The sequence below is a fragment of the Dromiciops gliroides genome, chromosome 2, assembly GCF_019393635.1.
Source record: "Dromiciops gliroides isolate mDroGli1 chromosome 2, mDroGli1.pri, whole genome shotgun sequence".
Taxonomy (NCBI): domain Eukaryota; kingdom Metazoa; phylum Chordata; class Mammalia; order Microbiotheria; family Microbiotheriidae; genus Dromiciops; species Dromiciops gliroides.
Genome location: NC_057862.1, coordinates 282,209,512 through 282,229,211, shown reverse-complemented (window position 1 = coordinate 282,229,211; position 19,700 = coordinate 282,209,512). Strand labels below are relative to the sequence as shown.

Here is a 19,700-nt window from a genome sequence, read left to right as displayed (position 1 = left end):
CTGATTAAGGAAACACAAGGGTAGAAGGGCAAAGGAAAATGGAGCAATCTGACCTGAGTCAAGAAATCTGAGCTCTAGTCCTGGCCCTGTCACTATATCACTGGATAACCTTGAACAAACACTAGGCAAATGACTTTGTAAGTATCACTGGGACTTGGTGTGATGTGATTCATGATAGGAATATGGGCTTTGAATAGATGTGAATAAATCTAGGAACCTTGATGAGGTAAGGATCACAGTGGAAAGCACTTGGGTAAGGCTCAAAGAAGAAAGAAATCGAAACAATATTTTTCTGTGTATAGATTCCAGATTTCCTGAACTGAATAGGAAGTTTGGTGAGGAGTTCAGAAAAAGAGATAATAAACTAGTTATGAAGACATAGCATTGTTTTAAGTCTTAGACATAGTTCTGTCTTCATACAGAAATCTACATATCATACTCAGCCACCATCTTTTTCATCAACTGTTTTCATCAACATAAATCTATGTTTCTCTTCTGAATCCCTTACCTTCCATCAGTAATAGTGATGAAAATATCATCTGTTTCCCTAAGAACTTTAGTTTTCTTCTCAGGACTCCATAATTCTTATTTAGAATTTTTTCCAAATTACATGTAAAATCAAATTTTGACATCAATTTTTAAAAAAACTTTGTGTTCCGATTTCTCTTCCTCCCTCCCTCCCATCCCCCACCCCAAGAACTCAAGCAATTCAATATATGTTATACATGAGTAGTCACGTAAAACATCTCCATATTAGGCAGGTTGTGAAAGAAAACAGACAAAAACAAAACTTCTGATTAAGGAACTATCAAACAAAATTATGCTTCAATCTATTTTCAGATACCGTCAGTTCTTTCTCTGTAGATGGATTGCAATTTTCATAAGACCTTTAGAGTTATCTTGGATCATTGCATTGCTGAAAATAACCAAGTCATTCACAGCAGATCATCTTATAATATTGCAGTTATTTTGTATACAGTACATTTCACTCTGCAACAGTTCATGTAGGTCTTTCCAGGTTTTTCTGATAGCATCATCCTGTTCATCATCATTTTTTTTTTGTTTCCAATAAAATTTTTTTTTGTTTCAATCTGTATTCAAGTACCATCAGTTCTCTCTCTGTAGATACATTGCATTTATCATAAGAGCTTCAGAGTTGTCTTGGATCATTGCATTGCTGAAAATAACCGAGGACTCCATAATTCTTAGTAACACTCTCTAGAGTCTAGGAAGTATAATTTATTCCTTTGTAGATCATCAGGAGTGGATGGTGATTATTTGGTATGACAAGTCTCTAAGACATTTTTTTTTCATGTCCTAGATACATGTCTCAGGAAGATAATATACTTCCTCCAATATTTGTGTCAAAGTACAGTATCCTTCCAGTCAACCAAGTTCATAAACTTAGAGTCATCTTTGACTTTTTCCTATAATCCCTCGAAGACAATGATTCCATGATTTGTTGATTCTACTTCCATAGCATGTTTTGCATTCATACACACTACTCACATGTCCTCCAGTCTAAGTAGGCCCTCATCACCTCTTGGCTGGACTACTGTAATAGCCTCCAACTGGTCTCTTGGCTTTCAGTTTTTACCCCTCCAATCCATCCAATGCCAAACCACTATAGTTAATTAATATTTCTTTGCTACTGAGATTTATAAAAAATATTCATTTTTTTTTAAACCTACAACACTCCTTCATATGGCTCAAGCCCCCAGTAATGATACTGGAAGAATTCTTTCTCATCCCCTCCCCCAACTGTTACTCCCACAAGTTATTTATTCCTTTGAGGCCTATCCCTTTTTGTAATTAAAAGCATACATAAATCACAAAGAAGTTATGATCATTCAGGATTTTACATTGAGTAAGCCAGTTTTTAAGGTTCTATAAAAATAAGGAATAATAAATAATCTAAAGAATAGAGAATTTTTGGAATAAATGCCTGCTGTCTACAAGCATAGGGGAAGATAACAAGGAATTAAAACAACTCACTGCCTTTTCATGTCCCTTATCAAGGATCTCTACAGGTAGAGATAGGGCTCTAGGAGAGAGTTCAAGCTGTATGAACATTTCCGGTCTTAATCTTGCATTACCCAAATGCCTGCTGGAGCATCCATCTCTCCTAACTATTAGTGTACAATGCATCATCACATTGTTGGCACAACTATCTACTTTTTCTCAGTCCTTGAAAAACATTGACAATCCTATTGTCTCTCCTTGACATCTTTTTGATCCTCCCACCCTGGGAAAACACAATGCTAGACATTTCCCATAAGTCCACTCCAGTCCTTAGAAATGTTTTCTCTGCCTGCAGAGGGGTTAATGTCTCTTAAATCCTGGTAACACTTAGAAGATAATTTCCTATCACCTAGAATGTCAGGAAGCTATAAAGGCAGGGAAATTAGGAAGGTAGGAAGAAAGTCATACCTGGAAGTCAGCCAGGGCCAAGCTTCAGCAAAACAGTCACAGAATTTCTCTTTATTGACACCAGCTTTCCCTTTCTGTGCCATCTTCTCACCCTCAGATTCCCCCTGCCACCTCTTCTGGGATCCTTCCTGTACTCTATTCCACTCTACTTCTCCAGAAAGACTTGTAGATAAATCATTTTTCTTTCTGGGTGAACTGTCATTATCTTCCCTCCTCATTTATTAATGCAACATGCATTTATAAAGAACTAGGGTAAATAGCAAGAGAAAAAAATTATATAATCAATGCCCTCAAAGAGTTTATGGTTTAATGGGGATAAAACATATGTATACATAACTATACTTCAAAGCGCAGGAGAGGTCAAACAGAAAGATCTTATTCATTTGGGGTGGAAAGCTGGAGGAAGTGGGGAAATCAGTGAATGTTTCAGGAATAAAATAGCATCTGAGAGAAACCTTTATAAAAGAAGTTTTCATTTTAAACTTCTCTAAGAAAAACTCAGTAAATATTTGTTGAAAGTCTTTGCTCTTAGTTAATGGAACCTCAAGTAGGAGGAGGCACATAGGATCATAGATTTAGAGTTGAAAGGGACCTTAAAGGTCATGAACTCCAACCCCCTCATTTTACAGATGAAAACTGAACCTAGAGAAATGAAATGACTGGCCCAAAGACATGACTATAAAGCATCTGAATTAAGATTTGAACCTAGGTCTTTCTTTTTTTTTCTTTTTTTACTTTCTTTCATTTTTTCCTTTTATTCAAGTCTTCATATACAAAATTATTAATATGGTAATGTTTTACCTAATGGCACATGTATAATCCATATCTGATTGCTTACCACCTCAGAGAGGGGGGAGGGGAGGGAGGGAAGGAAGGAAGGATAAAAAAATGGAACCCCAAACTATAAATAATAATGTTTATTACTTTTTAAAAAGAGCTCAAATAGAATTTAAAGGCCATATAGTTCAAAACTTCAATTTACAAAGGAATACATTTTTTTAAAAATCAATTAAGTGCCTATCAGGGGCCAGGTACTCTCCTAAATTCTGGGGAAACTGAGAGATTAAGTGATTCCCCAAGGTCAATGACAGTACTTGGTTTTAAATCCTGACTCCAAACCCAGGCCTCTTTTTTTCACTACACCATGAAACTGTCAATGCAAATAGTATCGCTGGGCTGGAAAGTAGGAGCAATATAGCTGAAACTCAGTCATGGAGTGCCTTGGATGGGGAAAAAGGGGCTTAGAAGTTTATCTGGTTGACAATAGGCAACTTCATCAAAAGCCCTAAATGTAGCATCTCCAAAGGCTCTTCCCAGTTCTCCTCTTTTTCTGTGCCTTGCACTTGGTAAGGCAGTGACAAGAGCATAAGACTTGGAGTCAGGAGATTTGAGTTCAAATCCTACTTTTTGCACTTACCGATTGAGGGACCATGAATAAAGTGCACCTCGGTTTCCTCATCTGTAAAATAAAGATGATAATACCCATAGTACTTCTATGATGAACTTATTGTGACGATCTAGTGAGATAATAAGAATGTCAAAAGCTTTGCAATCCTTAAAGCACCATATGTCAACTATTATTAATGGCCACTGGATATTTCTACCTGTATGACCCCCTGCATATCAAATTCAACATATCCAAAAGTGACCAACTTTCTTCCCAAAGCTGCCTCTTCTGCCACCACTTTTCTCCCAGTCACACTTGATCAAAAATTAAGTTTTATTTCAAAGATAATGGGACAAAGTTGGTGCCAAAAGAAATGATTAAAGTTAAAAAAATATTTCCTTTCTGTTAACAATCAGTAAACTATAAAAGTGGAAAGTGGTATGTATTCTCAATTGTGGTCACTTCTTAATTGTTTTTACTTAACTGTTTTGTAGGAAATATACTTTGGTAGGAAAGAAGAATTGTTTGAGAGTTTGTAGGGTACTATCTCATAACAGTATCCTAGGTCTTTCTGACTCCAAGGCCTGATTTCTATCTTCTACCCAGTGTTGTAGGGAGATATTTTGAGGGGTAAGAACTTTCCCAAGATAATTAAGATGAGGTCCTTATGTTCAAGAGTTCATAGTTTAATAGAACTTATTGAATAAAATCAAGTGAAATATTGTATAATAGAGACAAATGGTCTTTGAAATGAGAGGAGAATTTCTAGGGAAGGGAAGAAAGTGGGAGCCAAAGCATTGTCAGAAGTATGGCATAGACCAGAGAGATAAATATACCCAGCAAGAATCAATGAAAAGTAGAATTCAATCAACCTAGGTAATTCTTAACTTTGTGAGAATGTTGTTGTTGTTCATACTTCATTTCCAAGAGGACCAATGACATCATGATGTTGGGGTCAAGGTACGATGTTTTCAGCTGTGGTTGATCAGTCCATTACAAGTTCAGAAGGCTCTACCACAAATAGTCCATTAGAATATTGGGGATGGAGGATGTTTCTGGATATGTGTAGCTCACATTTCCTTTGTGCTGATGCAATTCTGCTTTGCTCATAGAGAATAGTACCTTCCTTAATTTGAGCACCCATGCTGGGCAGTCCTGTGTCAACATCTCCCATGCTTCACAATTGCTTCTGGAGTTCTTCAGAAAGACTTTGAGAGTATCCTTGTATCAATTCTTCTGGCCACTGTGCAAGCACTTGCCTTATGTGAGTTCAACATACAATAGTCTTTTAGGTAAGCACACATCTGGTATTCTGGATACGTGGCTAGCCATTGGAGTTGTGCTCTCTGCTGTGGAGTTTGAATGCTTGGCAGATCAGTTCGAGAGAAGACCTCAGTGTCTGGTACTTTATCTTGCCAGGTGATCTTCACCTTAACAATTCAAGTGGAAGCAATTCAGTTTTCTGGCATACTGCTAGTATGCCGTTCAGGTTTCACAGGCGTACAATAATGAGGTCAGCACAACAGCTCTGCAGACTTTCAGTTTGGTAGGCAGCCTAATACTTCTCTCCCATACTTCCTTTTGGAGTCTCCCAAACACTGAGCTAGCTCTGGAAATGCGTGCATCACCCTCTTCTTCTAAGCAGACATCCCTGGAAAGTCTACTGTCAAAGGAAGTGAACCTATCCATGTCATTCAAAATTTCTCCATTTTTTTTTTTACCAATGGTTCCACAATGAATGGTGCAGTGCTGGCTGGTGGAGGACCTCTGTTGTCTTGGTGTTGATCATCAGGCCAAAATTAGCACATGCGGCAGAGAATCCATCCATACTCTGTCGCATCTCAGTTTCAGAGGCTGCATCGAGTGCACAATCATCTGTGAACAAAAAGTTGCAAGCTGACTCCCCCTCCACTTTGGTCTTGGCTTGTAGCCTTTTCAAGTTATAAACCCTATCATTCATCTCCTTCCCACCCCCTGGTTGCTCTCACTACTGCACTTCTGCTGCAGAAAACCACTTATCTCTGGACATCAAATGCCAGGTCTACAGTGCAAAGGGAAATATGGTGATATGCTTTCTGTAACAGTTACAACCGCATTCCAAACTGTGGTTGTTCATGTTAAGCTTCCTGGGGTAAATCTTTGGGTCAGCAAGTTGTGAAGGATGTGGTATAGTGGAATAGGGCTGAGGGGAAAGTGTGCTGAGCTGGAAGACAGATTTTAGACTTTATTGCTCTAAATTCAATTATGTTATGAGTGGACCTCCCAAAGAAGATCTATCTTCCTCCCGACTGGCCTGTACCCAAACTGTCTTAGAACCTATGAGGTTGCTGTTCTGCTAATAAATCCAAGCTGAGAAAAAGGTTGAATAATTCCTAGAGCCCTGCTATTAGTGTCTCATCCCTTCTTCTTTTTTTTTTTGGTGGGGCAATGAGGGTTAAGTGACTTGCCCAGGGTCACACAGCTAGTAAGTGTCAAGAGTCTGAGGCTGGATTTGAACTCATGTCCTCCTGAATCCAGGGCCAGTGCTCTATCCATTGTACCACCTAGCTGCCCCCCCAACTCTTCTTTTTATTTATTTTTTTTTTAGTGAGGCAATTGGGGTTAAGTGACTTGCCTAGGGTCACACAGCTAGTAAGTGTTAAGTGTCTGAGGCCGGATTTGAACTCAGGTCCTCCTGAATCCAGGGCCGGTGCTCTATCCACTGTACCACCTAGCTGCCCCCCATCTCTTCTCTTTAAAAGGTTATCACTTCTGGGGCAGCTAGATGGCGCAGTGGATAAGCACCGGCCCTGGAGTCAGGAGTACCTGAGTTCAAATCCTGCCTCAGACACTTACTAGCTGTGTGACCCTGGGCAAGTCACTTAGCCCCAATTGCCTCACCAAAAAAAAATAAATTAAATTAAAAGGTTATCACTTCTCCCACCCCACCAAGAGGATCCACATTCAGTCCTGCCCACCTGGAGGGAGGGAGTCTCATTATTATCTAAGAGTATTTTATTTCCTGACAGTAAGGCATGGGTAGCATCGAGGGTCCTGAGTCTGGGAGCTTTTACCAAAAGGGAAGAAATAGACAAAAAACACCTCTTCTTGACTCTCCCTCACCCCACTCCTTTTGACCAGAGGTAGACTGTTTACTACCTCCCAGGGATCTCCTCAGCCTCAGCCCTGCTGAATCCAAAAAACAAACTTAGAAACTCACTTCAAAAAATTCTCCGCCTTGTAGCTTAGCATGGTAGAAAGGGACATTTGAAGCTGAAGGATCTAGGTTTGAAACCTAGCCCTGTCGCTGGCTAACTGTGTGACCTTGGGCAAGCTGTTTAACTATTTTGCAGACCAGTTTCCTTCTCTCTAAAGTGATCAATTGAAGAAGCTGAGAAAGTTTAGCCTGGAAAAGAGAATACTAGGGGAGGGCGTCTATTTAAAGGGCTGTCATTGATTTATTCTTTCATTTATTTAACAAGCATTTATTAAGTATCTACTACATGCTACAGGCACTGTTCTAGGTGTTGGGAATATAAGACAAAAGGAAAGAATCCCTACCTTCAGGAAGCTTACATTCTCTGAGGGGAACAATAAAAACAAAGATAAATCTTTGTTCAGGTAAGTCATGCTCAACCCTTTGTGAACCCACTTGGGGTTTTCTTGGAAAAGATACTAGAGTGACTTGCTATTGCCTTCTCCAACTCATCTTACAGATGAGGAAACTGAGGCAAAGAGGGTGAAGTGCCTTGCCCAGGGTCACACAGCTGCTAAGTATCTGATGTCAGATTTGAGCTCAGGAAGATAAGTCTTCCTGACTCCAGACCTGACATTCTAACCACTGAGTCACCTGGCTGCCCAGAGAAATGTACATGATTACAAAGTTCTGTTTGGTTTCAAGGGACAGAACCATGAGTAAAGACTGGAAGTTGCCAAGAAGCAAAGTTAGACTAGCAGGGGAAAATGTCCTAATAATTAGAGCTCTCCCAAAGTCAAAAGGACTTCCCTGGGAGGTGATGGCTTCATTCTCACTGGGAGGTCTCCAAGCAGAATCTTGATGACTATGAGCCAGCAGGTTGGAGGGGAGATTTATTCTTGGGTATAGATTGGGCTAGAAGCACATTGAGTCTTCTTCTAACTTTAAGACTGAGTGATCCTGTGATCCGGTAACTAGATGATCTCTCAGGTACTCTTCAGCTTGATATCCTATGATCCTCTCAACTTTTTCCTAGAGGGGAACCTCCCCATAAGCAAACACAGGAGAGGATTTCCATACAGGAAATCCAGGTTTACAATGAGGTGACCTAAGGAATAACTATTTCTAAAAAATATAAGAGCTAGAAGAAGCCCTAGAGACCATTTAATCTCTCTCTCATTCTAAAAAAAAAAAGGCCTTAAAAAATTGTTTGTGCAAGTTCCCTACAGTAAGTGGCAGTGACAAAATTTGATCCAGGTTTTATCTCTAAAATAATCTCTAAAAAATCCTGGCTGCAGGCTGCGCTGCGAGCGGCGTGAGGAGTATGTGGAGGCCTAGGCTAGGAGTGCTGGCCCAGGCAGCACCATAGAGGCCCTGCCGAGCTGGGCCACGCACCCTGCTGCGGCTGGCGCCCAGGCCTAGGAGGGCAGGGCTCTGCAGCCTCCCGTCCGGGCGGGCCCCTAGGCTCTGGGAGCAGGGGCTGGAGCTGGGGCTTCCTGGTCTCCAGGGCACTTCAGTGGTCAGTTCCAGGGCTCAGGAGGCCAGATTCCAAAAGTCAAAAAGCAGAGTGTCTATCTGATGAATTTGAGGAAAACAGGAACTTTGAGTGACAAGAACTCACTAGATGAAACCATTTATGAAAAACTTGCAGAGGAAACACTGGACTCCTTAGCATATTTTTTTGAAGATCTTGGAGATAAGCCTTACACATCCAAGGATTATGATGTTTGATTTGGGAGTGGTGTTCTAACAGTAAAGCTGGGTGGACACCTGGGAACCTATGTGATCAACAAACAGACCCCCAACAGGCAGATCTGGTTGTCTTCTCCATCCAGTGGTCCCAAATGCTATGACTGGACAGGGAAGAATTGGATATATGCTCACGATGGAGTGTCCCTCCATGAACTACTGGAAAAGGAGTTTTCTAAAGCCTTGAAGACTCAATTAGACATGTCATCCCTGGTCTGTTCTGGAAAAGACCATTGACAAAATCTCATTTTTAAAGACATTGAATGCTGAAGATGAAAAGTACCTCTCTTCTCCTCACCTGAATTTGTTTTTGTCCTCATGTCCTCCCCCAATTTAGCTTTATTCTACATGATAGTTATTTGAAAAGAACATATATATTTTTGACAAAAAAAAAAATCCTTTGCACTCTACCACACTGTCTCTGTTCTGTCCTCTTATTCCAGCTGAAGCTTCCGAAGCAGTGACCATTGGTAACAACAGCCTGTCCAAGAAAACCTTTATAATACATCAGAGGAAGGAGACCCACAGATTGAGAAGCAGAAGACAGAGTCACCGAGGGTCTGTATTCAAGAACAGGCCTCTTAGTCCAAGAACATCCATTAGGAATGGGAAGGTCAATCTGAAATAGAGATAAGGCTTGACCATCATCTAATTATTTTTAAGAAATGAAGTTGTATTACCTTCAAACATATACAGTAAACATAGGAGGTTAACTTGTCTTGGCAAGTACAGGTCCTTGGGAGGTCTACTTTAATGAGCAGATAAGAATGACCTGTAATTAGTATATCCATTTTTTGTTTGTAAATGAATGGTTCTTTAATTCTTAAAATGTTTACTCCCTGGAGTAGATTAAACAACTACCCTGCAATATTGTTTAGGTTGCTATTCCTTGGTTAACCTTTCTTTCCTACATAGAGCCAAAGTAAACCAGCTCTGTCTGCATCTGAATTGTCATGAATTCCGAATTACTAGGGTCCAAATAAATGAGATTTTACTCTTTAAAGTTCTCCCACCCAGGCTGGGCTCCTTCCACAGAGGAACTCAGAATAATCCTTCCTTGGTAGGATGTTGGAGTTAAAGAAGCGTGGCCCAGTTCTCAAGCAAAGCAGGGAAAACTTTCTGAAATGGATCAGAAAGGGATTCCCAAGATGTCCTCAGATCCGTGGGTCCCACTTATTCTCTCCTCACCAGGCCAGGACCCCCAGTGAAGTTTGAGAAACAAAAAAATGTCTTTGGAACTTCAAGAGAATATTCCACAAACAGCAGACATTTCCCATCTGCATTGCCCCCTAATTACAGGAGCAGAGGAGAGCCTAATTACAGAAGAACACAGTGAGATAAAAGTGACTGGGAGGCCTCCCATGTGTATCTGTGTGTTTCTTTCTCCCGTTCTTTCACCTTTTCCTCCTCTGACTCCTTCAAACTAGCCCAGCTACACAGAGGCGATTCTTCATCAGCTAGTCATGCTGTACAGAGATTCGACTACAGCCAAACTTTTCCCAACAAACATTCCTCTGCTTCAGATTTTGTCTGAGCAGCCAATCCAGGATCTCAAACTTGAGAAACATAGAATGTCAGAGCACCTTAGATATTATTTGATCAAACACTCTGTTATTTTATTTTATTTTTTAATTTTTTTGCAGGGCAATGGGGGTTAAGTGATTTGCCCGGGGTCACACAACTAGTGTCAAGTGTCCGAGGCCGGATTTGAACTCAGGTACTCCTGAATCCAGGGCCGGTGCTTTATCCACTGTGCCACCTAGCTGCCCCCAACACTCTGTTATTAATGGGGAAACTAAGACTCCAGTCAAGGAGGAAAGTTTGACATTATAGATATAATGGACTTCTCTTATGTTTGCCTGAAGAGAAGAAATGGGGAGAGTTGTCCCATCTTGTGTCATCACAAAGCTGTTGAACGGCTGGAATGATTTCGGAGAAAGAGTAATAGGCTGAAAACCAAGAGAATTGGGTCCCTTGCTCTTCCTATATGACCACAGTTAAATCATTTCTCCTTTTTGTCTCTCTGGGGCTATTTCTTTTTTGTAAAATGAGGCTAATCATTTCAGTCTTCACTCCCTTCAAGGGCTCTTGTAAGAATCACATGAGATAATGTACATGAAAGTTCTTTGGAAACCAAGCATTCAACTCAATGAGCCTACTGTGTGAAAGTCTTTGTATGGCTCAGAGTCCTGAAATACGACAAACCAAAAGAAATGAAAATGAAAATCACCCAGGGGGCAGTGGAGAGGTTGTGAATAAGCCATTCCAAATTTTAAATAAGGAATTATAAAAGCAAAATGGAATAAAGGATGTCTTCAAAGAAATATACGAGTGAAAAAAATGTTCTGGTCAGATGGAAAGATCAAGAAATAACTAATAAATAGTCCATTGGCTCTACTGGTATCTTTTTTTTTAAGTGAGGCAACTGGGGTTAAGTGACTTGCCCAGGGTCACACAGCTAGTAAGTGTTAAGTGTCTGAGGCCGGATTTGAACTCAGGTCCTCCTGAATCCAGGGCCGGTGCTTTATCCACTGCACCACCTAGCCGCCCCAGCTCTACTGGTATCTTAATATCAAAAGAAAATGAGGGGGGCAGCTAGGTGGTACAGTGGACAAAGCACCGGCCCTGGATTCAGGAGGACCTGAGTTCAAATCCAGCGTCAGACACTTGACACTAGCTGTGTGACCCTGGGCAAGTCACTTAACCCTCATTGCCCCACAAAAAAAAAAAAGAAAGAAAATGAGGGAAGTGCCCCCAAAATGAATAAACTCCACGGGTAGAACTTATGATAGGACATAGACAAGCGTGGCGTGAGATGGACAAGAATGGCTGGGTTTGAATCTATCTTGATGGGGAGAAAATCAACATGAATGAGATCACAGAGTCATTGGAGCATTTGAATAGTGAAAGAATAAGTGTGCTAAACACTGGGGATATACAAAGACAAACCAACACAAAAACAAAGCAAAAACCCAGTCCCTGACCTCAAGGAACTTACTCTACCATTTCAGTTCTTGTATACACACGAGCTAGTATTAACATCTGAACTGCGGAAACTAAGCTTTACTTTTTTAGCTCTTCGGAGTCCTAAGTGGACAGCATTTATCCTGAGCACCATAAAGGAAATTATTTTGAAGAGATTAAATATGAGAACAGGTCTGTCAAGAGTGAATAAAGAAACCCATGTTCCTTGCCCATGCCCTTTCAGGTACTAAGCACTATAGAACGAATGCCCCCGAGCACAAGTGCTGACTTCTAGTACTTGGAGCTATGGCAGCCAAACCCAGCTGCCAGCCATAGAGCCAGTGACGTAGTTGAGCAGGTGGACAGGACTTTCACTGATGAGAAGATCACCCCTCAAGAAAGCCCTTGAAATAAGAAGGGAAAAAAAAAAGTTGTTGACATTAGAGGAAAAACCAGGTTTCCTGTTTGAACTTGGGCAGGTACTGGAAGATATGAGTAACGTCAAATCTTGGTCTGCTCATAAGGCTGCCTGCGGTGAGGGGCTTCTCACACTCACTGAGTAGCTTGCCTTTGAATTGTTTGCAAGATACTGCGCAGACGAGACTCTGCCCGATTCTTATCATCAGTGCAAGGCCTGTTATGAAATACACACATTTGTGAACAGGTTAGGAAAGATCAAAACCATCAGATCTGGGAGGTGTTCATGTTGTAAAATGTGGTAGATACTGGAGAGATAAGGTGAAAACATCAGATGGTAAAGGCTTATCAGGTTTGAGTAGAGGCCCCTTTCTTTTCTACCCCCATAGGTCTTTGGTCCTCTCTCCCATAAGGGTTCTGTTTCTTGGTTGTTTGAGACTTTCCATTGTTATGGTTTGCTGGAACAGAAGCCATGCTGGGAAACCAGCACCTAGTTCCACTTTTGTTAAAGAATCATCTTTTGCCTATCCCAACAGAATCTCTCCAATATCTGTAAGAACTGGGTCAATGTGAATTACAGGGTCTCAAGGCCAGGGAAAGACAGAAATGTTCTTTGGGTTGGTGATGGAGATAAAAATTAGAATTCAAGATTGTGACATTTAAGTGAGTACTAACCTCTGACCTATCCTTTGAAACCCAGTGGGGGGCTAAAAAGGGAGTCTCTTAGAATCTCCTGCCAATAGTCTCTCTTACCAAATAACCAATAGACATTTATTGAGCACCTACTGTGTACCTACTCCAGTGAAAAACCTTGATGAAACAAGAGCAAGACACAGTTCCTGACTCCAAGGAACTTACAGTCTAGACAGGGAGACAGGATATGTATTGGAAAAATAAATAGTGATGCAAGTTGATTTAAGCTTTGGTTTAGAAGAAGCAGAGATTATTTTTGGTCATTGTGGTCAGAGAAAGTTTCAATGAGATGGGGGCCTGGAACTGGGCTCTACAGTAGTGTTGTGGGGAGGCAGAAGATTGATAGGAGCAGATAGGAGATGAAGGTGGGGTAAGGGAGAAAGGTCATTTCAGCAGTGAGGAGAGAAAAGAGTCTTAGCAAAGGCTTAGGTAAAGGTAACTGCAAGGGATACTGGGAAAAGAGGTATTGCATGGGGAAGGAATATCACTCATCCACTCAAAAACCTCCAGTGGTTCTCCATTGCCTAGCAAATTGTATAATGTTCTGAACTTTGGCATTCAACACCTTCTTATCTGGTTCCAGCCCAACTTTCCCATATTATCTCATATTACTCCCCTTCACAAATTCTACAGTCCAAAATGGACTGTAATCAGTCTCTCATTCTTGTTTTTGGTCATGCCTTTGCTGACATCTTGCATGCACAGGATGGCTTGCTCTACCATAATTCCTAATTTTGATCCATTTCAATCTGTTGAAATCCTTTCCTTCTTTGAAGGCCCAACTCATGGCTTTCTCTATGAAATCTTTTTCACTGCAGGTGAAAGTATTCTCTCCCTCCTCAAATTTCTCCTAGTGTTTTCCTTGAACCTCCCTCCTTTCTGTCATGTCATTCTCTCCTCTATCATAGGTGCATGTCCTTCTCTCCAGTAAGCTACCTGAGGACAGTCTGTATCTTAACTATGTTTGTACCCTAGCACCTAGAGGAGGCCTTGTTAGGTACTTAATAATCAGTATTTGATTTCATTCAGTTCAATTTAACCATTTAAAGAATTCTTTAAAAAAAAAAATGTAAATAGGGATCAATTTTCATTCCCGACTCACCTGATGTTTCAGCTGATCCTGCTGCCCTGACCAAATGGGTCATTGCTGAGATTCCTGGTTCCTGTCTTTAACTAACCTTATATTGGGTAGTTGCCCCCACTCTTGTCTCCATATGAAATCAGTAAGTTTATTCATCAAAAGCTCTTCCCAGACCCCCAGACCCTTCCCCAATCCCATCCAGATGTTTCAGGATCCCAAACATGCTCTTTTCTTTTCTTGTTTTTGAACTCCAGGCTCATTCCACATCCCCACACACAATATTATGGTACTTCTGTATACACTCAAAATTGGGGCTGTAATTTACAAGGGTCCTCTAACACAAACCATATTTCCAATTGCCCTCCTTGGAGAAATACCCCCAGAATTCTGCAAGATGCCATGTGTTAGATTCATATCGCCTGTGGTTTCGCATTACAACTGGGAATGCCAGCTCATGTTTAGTCCCCGACAAAAGCAGCTGTCCTTGCTTTGAAACTCAAAAGCGGCTACTTTGAGGATACCCGGCCAAGCTCTCCCCTCCTTCCCTATCCTGAGCTCAGCAACTTTAGTGGGAAAGCAGGACAATTTCCCAATGAAGCCAATCCTTTACAAAACATAAAGATAAAACCCCAGCCCTTAATTCTTCCAGAAGAACACACACTTTTAGAGTCCAGAAGAGGGAGAGCTAGTTTCCTATCAGGAGAAGAGGGAAAACAGTTCCATCCTCATAGGTGCCTAGATGCTAGGCTAATGACTTATTGTGAATAATCCATCCACTGATCAACACCAACAAATACTGGTTGCTTACTATACGCTTAGGACTGTTCTGGGACATTTATCTCTTCTCTGAACTATGAATTCTCTACAAAACTGTGAGATTCACAATGGCAGAAACTGTCTTTTTAAATCTTTATTAAGCACCTACAATTTGTCAGGTAATGTGGCAAGTGCTGAGGAAAATGTCCCTGCTCTTGAAGAGTTTATATTCAGTCAAGGAAGAGAATGCATGTAAATGTTTATATACAAAATAAATACAAGGTAATTTAGAGAGGGGAGGGAAAAGGCACTAGCAGCTTGAGGGAAAAAGAATGGCTCTAAACAAAAGTTAATGCTTGAGTTGAGTTTTGAAGGAAACAAGAGATTCTAAGATAGATAGATAAGGCATTTATTAATCACTTATACACCAAATGGTGCTTTAAGCACTAGAGTTACAAATACAAGCAAGCAAAACAATCCCTACCCTCAAAAAGCTTACATTCTAATGGTAGCAACATATAAAAGGGAGCTGAAATGGAATTGAGGGTACCCATATTGGGGCAAGAGGAAGCTGAAAAGTCCAGAGAGTTGAATTGTGGGTGAAGTGAGTCATGGCTGGGGCTCCTCCTAAAATAGCAGTCCAGGCAAGCAATCATCAATCATGAGAGAGGGGCTTTAGGAGGAGGTAAAGGAAACATTTGTTGTTGTTCAGTTGTTTCAGTAACATCTGAGTCTTTGTGACCCCTTTTTTTGGTTTTCTTGACAGAGACACTGGAATGGTTTGCTGTTTCCTCCTCCAGCTCACTTTATAGATGAGGAAACTGAGACAAACAGGGATAAGTGACTTGCCCAGGATCACATAGCTAGCATCTGAGGCCAGATTTGAATTAAGGTCTTCCTGACTCTAGGCCCAGCACTCTATTCACTGTACCACCTAGCTGCTCCCCACAGGAGACATCTGGAGATTCAAATAATGAGTGAAGTAAGACATGGCTGATGTCCCTCCAGAAATTGGTAGCAGAGGTAGAGGTGAGAGGGAGTAGTACATTCTAGGCTTTTGGTTTTATGTTTGTGTATAAGCATATATTATATACGTGCATGTGTCATATATATAAACATGTGTAAGTACATACATATATATGACTGTGTGTTTGTACTGTCTATCTTAGATACCTAACCCTTACTTAGAAATTTGATAGAAAGATTTTTTTCCCATTCAACCACTTCTCTTCTTAACCTAGATGTATTAATTTTATTTGTACAGTAACTCTTTAATTTCATGTAATCAGTTGGTAATTGCCTCTACCTCTTATTTAGTTAAGAATGCATCTCCTAGGGGCAGCTAGGTGGCACAATGGATAGAGCACCGGCCCTGGAGTCAGGAGTACCTGAGTTCAAATCCAGCCTCAGACACTTAACACTTACTAGCTGTGTGACCCTGGGCAAGTCACTTAACCCCAATTGCCTCACTAAAAAAAAAAAAAAAAGAATGCATCTCCTACCCATATCTGTGAGAGGCCTCTCTTCTAATTTTTTTATGCTATATCTTTAATATTAAGGTCATATGGCCATACTAAAATTTATTATAGAATATGGTATAAGATGTTGGTCTGAGCCTAATCTCTGCCATATTGCTTTCCATTTTTCCCAGTAGTTCTAATAAAATGGAGTTCTTTCCTAAGTAATTTATGTTTTCAAGTTTATAGAATCCTAGATTTTTAGGTTCTGTTGTTTTGGATTCTCCCTTGTCTAATCAGTTCCATTGACCTAGTTCTCTATTTCTAAACCAATATCAAATGGTTTTAATGTCTCATGCTTTATAATATAGTTTGCAGACTGGAAATTTATTCCTCCTTATTCTGACCTTTTTCATTATTTCTCTTGCTATTCTAGATCTTTTGTTTCTCCAAACAAATTTTGGTATTTTATCAAGTTCTATAAAGTATCTCTCTGATGGATGGAGCAATGTTATTGACATAACATTAAAAATACAAATTAACTTTAGTATTATATCATATCACATTATAATGTATTATACTATATTATTATATTACATTACATATTATTTTATCTTGTCATGGCCCAGCCATGGCAATTGAACTAGATAATTCCAATGACCTTCATACATAGACACACATAATAAACCTTCATGTGTGTATATGACCATATACATGTATATACGTCTCTGCACATGCATACATATTTGTATACATACACATATAAAACAACACACAAGTGATAAATATAGTACAGTGAAGGAGCCCTAGACTGAGCCCAGGACTTAAGAGTATCTGAGTTCTAGTCATGGTTCTAACAATTCACTTTGTGGTCTTAAGCAAATCATACCCATCTCTTTCAGGTGAGTATCCTTATCTATAAAATGGGGACAATAGCTCTTGATCTGTCTTCCTCAGAGGATCAAATAAGATCATGGATGTGAAAAAGCTTTGTAAGTCTCAAAATCCTGGACAAAAGGTTATTATCATCATTGTTGTTATTTCTGTGAAGAATCAGAATGTACCAAGAGTTATCATACAGCCCCTGATTTATGAGGTTGGAGCAGTTTTCCAGGCATACTTCCCAAAGCAAGGAGCCAGAGTGCATGTCTAGTTCCAGGGTAGGTAGGTGCTCCAGTCCAGGAAATCAAGTGTTTCCCTGATCAAGGATATCATCAAAGACCTGAAAGATCAAAAAAGAAGGCAGCAGCTATGTGGCATAGTGGATAGAGTGCTGGGCCTGGAGTCAGGAAGACTCAGCTTTCTGGGATCAAATTTGGCATCAGACACTTACTAGCTTTGTGACCCTGGGCAACGATAACCCTGTTTTCCTCAGTTTCCTCATCCACAAAATGACCCAGAGAAAGAGAAAGAAATGTCAAACTATTCCAGTATCTTTGCCACAAAACCCCGCAGTGGGTTCATGAAGAGTTAGACATGACTGAACTGACTAAACAACAATAACAAAAGATAAAAAAAGATAAAGATTAGGCTGGTCATATGGCAAGAGTAAGGGATAACAATTGAATCGCCCATGTGCTCCACTGGTACCTTTGTGATGGTATGAGGAATTGAAGGAAGCCCCCAGCCCAGTGTACCCTCTGTCATGAAAGGATTTGGACAAGAGTCACAGGGAGTAGGTTGTGATTTGCCTCCCCGGAGGAAACATTCATATTGACATTATTTTTAGCTTGTGAATATTGATAGCCAAGGAAGCAGCTGTACCAGATACAGCAGTCTGATGTGCATCAAACTCTAGCCACCCAATGAAGAAAAGTTAACTGAAGGGGACCTGCTTTCCATCATTGGACTGACATGATTAGATGCTCAGCACCAAATATGAGCCAATTCTTCCAAATCTTGGATTTCTCTGAAACTTAGAATGGGACAGCTGACTAACATGGTTCCTAGTTCTTTCTGCCAAGAGAAAGAAGATCAGTCATGTAGTCAGGCATTCAATATACATAAAGTGTCAACTCTGTGCCAAGCACTGTACTAGGCACTGGAGATATGAAGATAGTCCCTGCCCTCAAGGAGCTCACAGTCCAATAGGGGAGACAACATGCAAATAATGATGTACAAAGAAGCTAGAAAGAGAATAAATAGGAAATAACAAATAGTGGGAAGGTACTAGAATTAAAATTGATTGAAAAAGAGTAAAATAGTCTCTTTTAACATTTCCCACTATTTTATGTTTCTTTGAGCAACGTCAACCAGGCTTTTTTTTTAAACAAGGGAAGTTCACCTAAATCTTTATTTATGAGATCTGGTCTCATTCATTTATCATGAAATCAAAAGTCCCGCGCCCTGGGAAGCAATTTGAGCAGACTCAGCACATTTTGCTCTCCTATTTCTCATAAATTTAAACTATCGATTCTCCTTTATGACGTACTTCAATATGAACAATGAGCACAGAGTGTCAGCAGGTCTTTGTAGTCATGTGGTCTGGTTATCTAAGACATCAAAATACACTTTGATAAACTTTCCATATTGAAATGCCTGGGTTTGACTGTTCAAAGGCAAGCCCTGGAAGGATGACCACTGCTTTTCGAGTCATTCCATTAGCCAGCCCAGTCCTTGGTTCCTCTGAAGTCCATTGAGCTGAAAATAAACACAACGTGGAAATTATTAGTAATTTTATTTTACCTAAGATTTTAGAGAGAGCAGGATATACTTGCAGAGAAGCCTCTGAGGTCTGGCGGTGCTATGTTAGGCTCAATTCAACAATCCAATCCCACGAGCATTTATTAAGTGACTTCTCTGTACTGGGCACCTTCACCTAAAAACACATAGATAATGGAACCAAGACCCATGGCCAATAGCTGGCACATAAACGTTTCCTAAAGGCCAGCTGATTCATTTCTATTTAGCCCACAGGTACATGGGTCGGCTATTATAATGACATAACCAAACAATGGAAATTTCTTCACTCTAAAGCTCTGAGGACTTTCTGGGAAGATCAAGCCAGGTTGGTCTTTGACATTTTCCTGAGGAGGAAAAACTCCTGATAAACACCAGTCACTTGTTAAGTAAATGGTGTGCCTCTCCATGTGACCCTCAGTCCCAGGATTTAATGCTGATCTTGGACTTCAAAATTGAATTACTGGGTAAATTCCTTCTATGAGACAAAGAGAGATTAGTGAGTTTACACTTATCATGTATCCCTCACAAATAATTGGCATGTCCTTTGCTTTGCTGCTTATGGGTAAGCCCCTAGTCCAAGATCTATATGCCAGATCTGGTAGACAGTTTAAAAGACAGTTTAAAGACTTGTGAGTCACAAGTATTACCTCCCCATCCCTTGTTCTTTAAATTCTCTAAGACTATCAATAAATATTTAAGTAACTTCTAAGTGCTAGAGATTCAAGAAGAGGCAAAAGACAGTCCCTGGCCCTCAGGAAGTTGGCAATCTAATGGGGAAGACAACCTGCAAACAAATATATACAAAGAAAAGGAGGTAATTAACAGAGGGAAGTCACTGGAATTAAGAGGGATTGGGGCAGACCTCCTGTAGAAGGTGGGGTTCTAATTGGAGCCCAAATGAAGCCAGGC

General features: G+C 40.4%; 1 pseudogene; it reads left to right on the top strand.

The window, feature by feature from the left end:
* The first annotated feature begins 8,316 nt into the window (after positions 1 to 8,316).
* LOC122738729 lies at positions 8,317 to 8,978 on the top strand (annotated as a pseudogene).
* Positions 8,979 to 19,700: the final 10,722 nt, after the last annotated feature.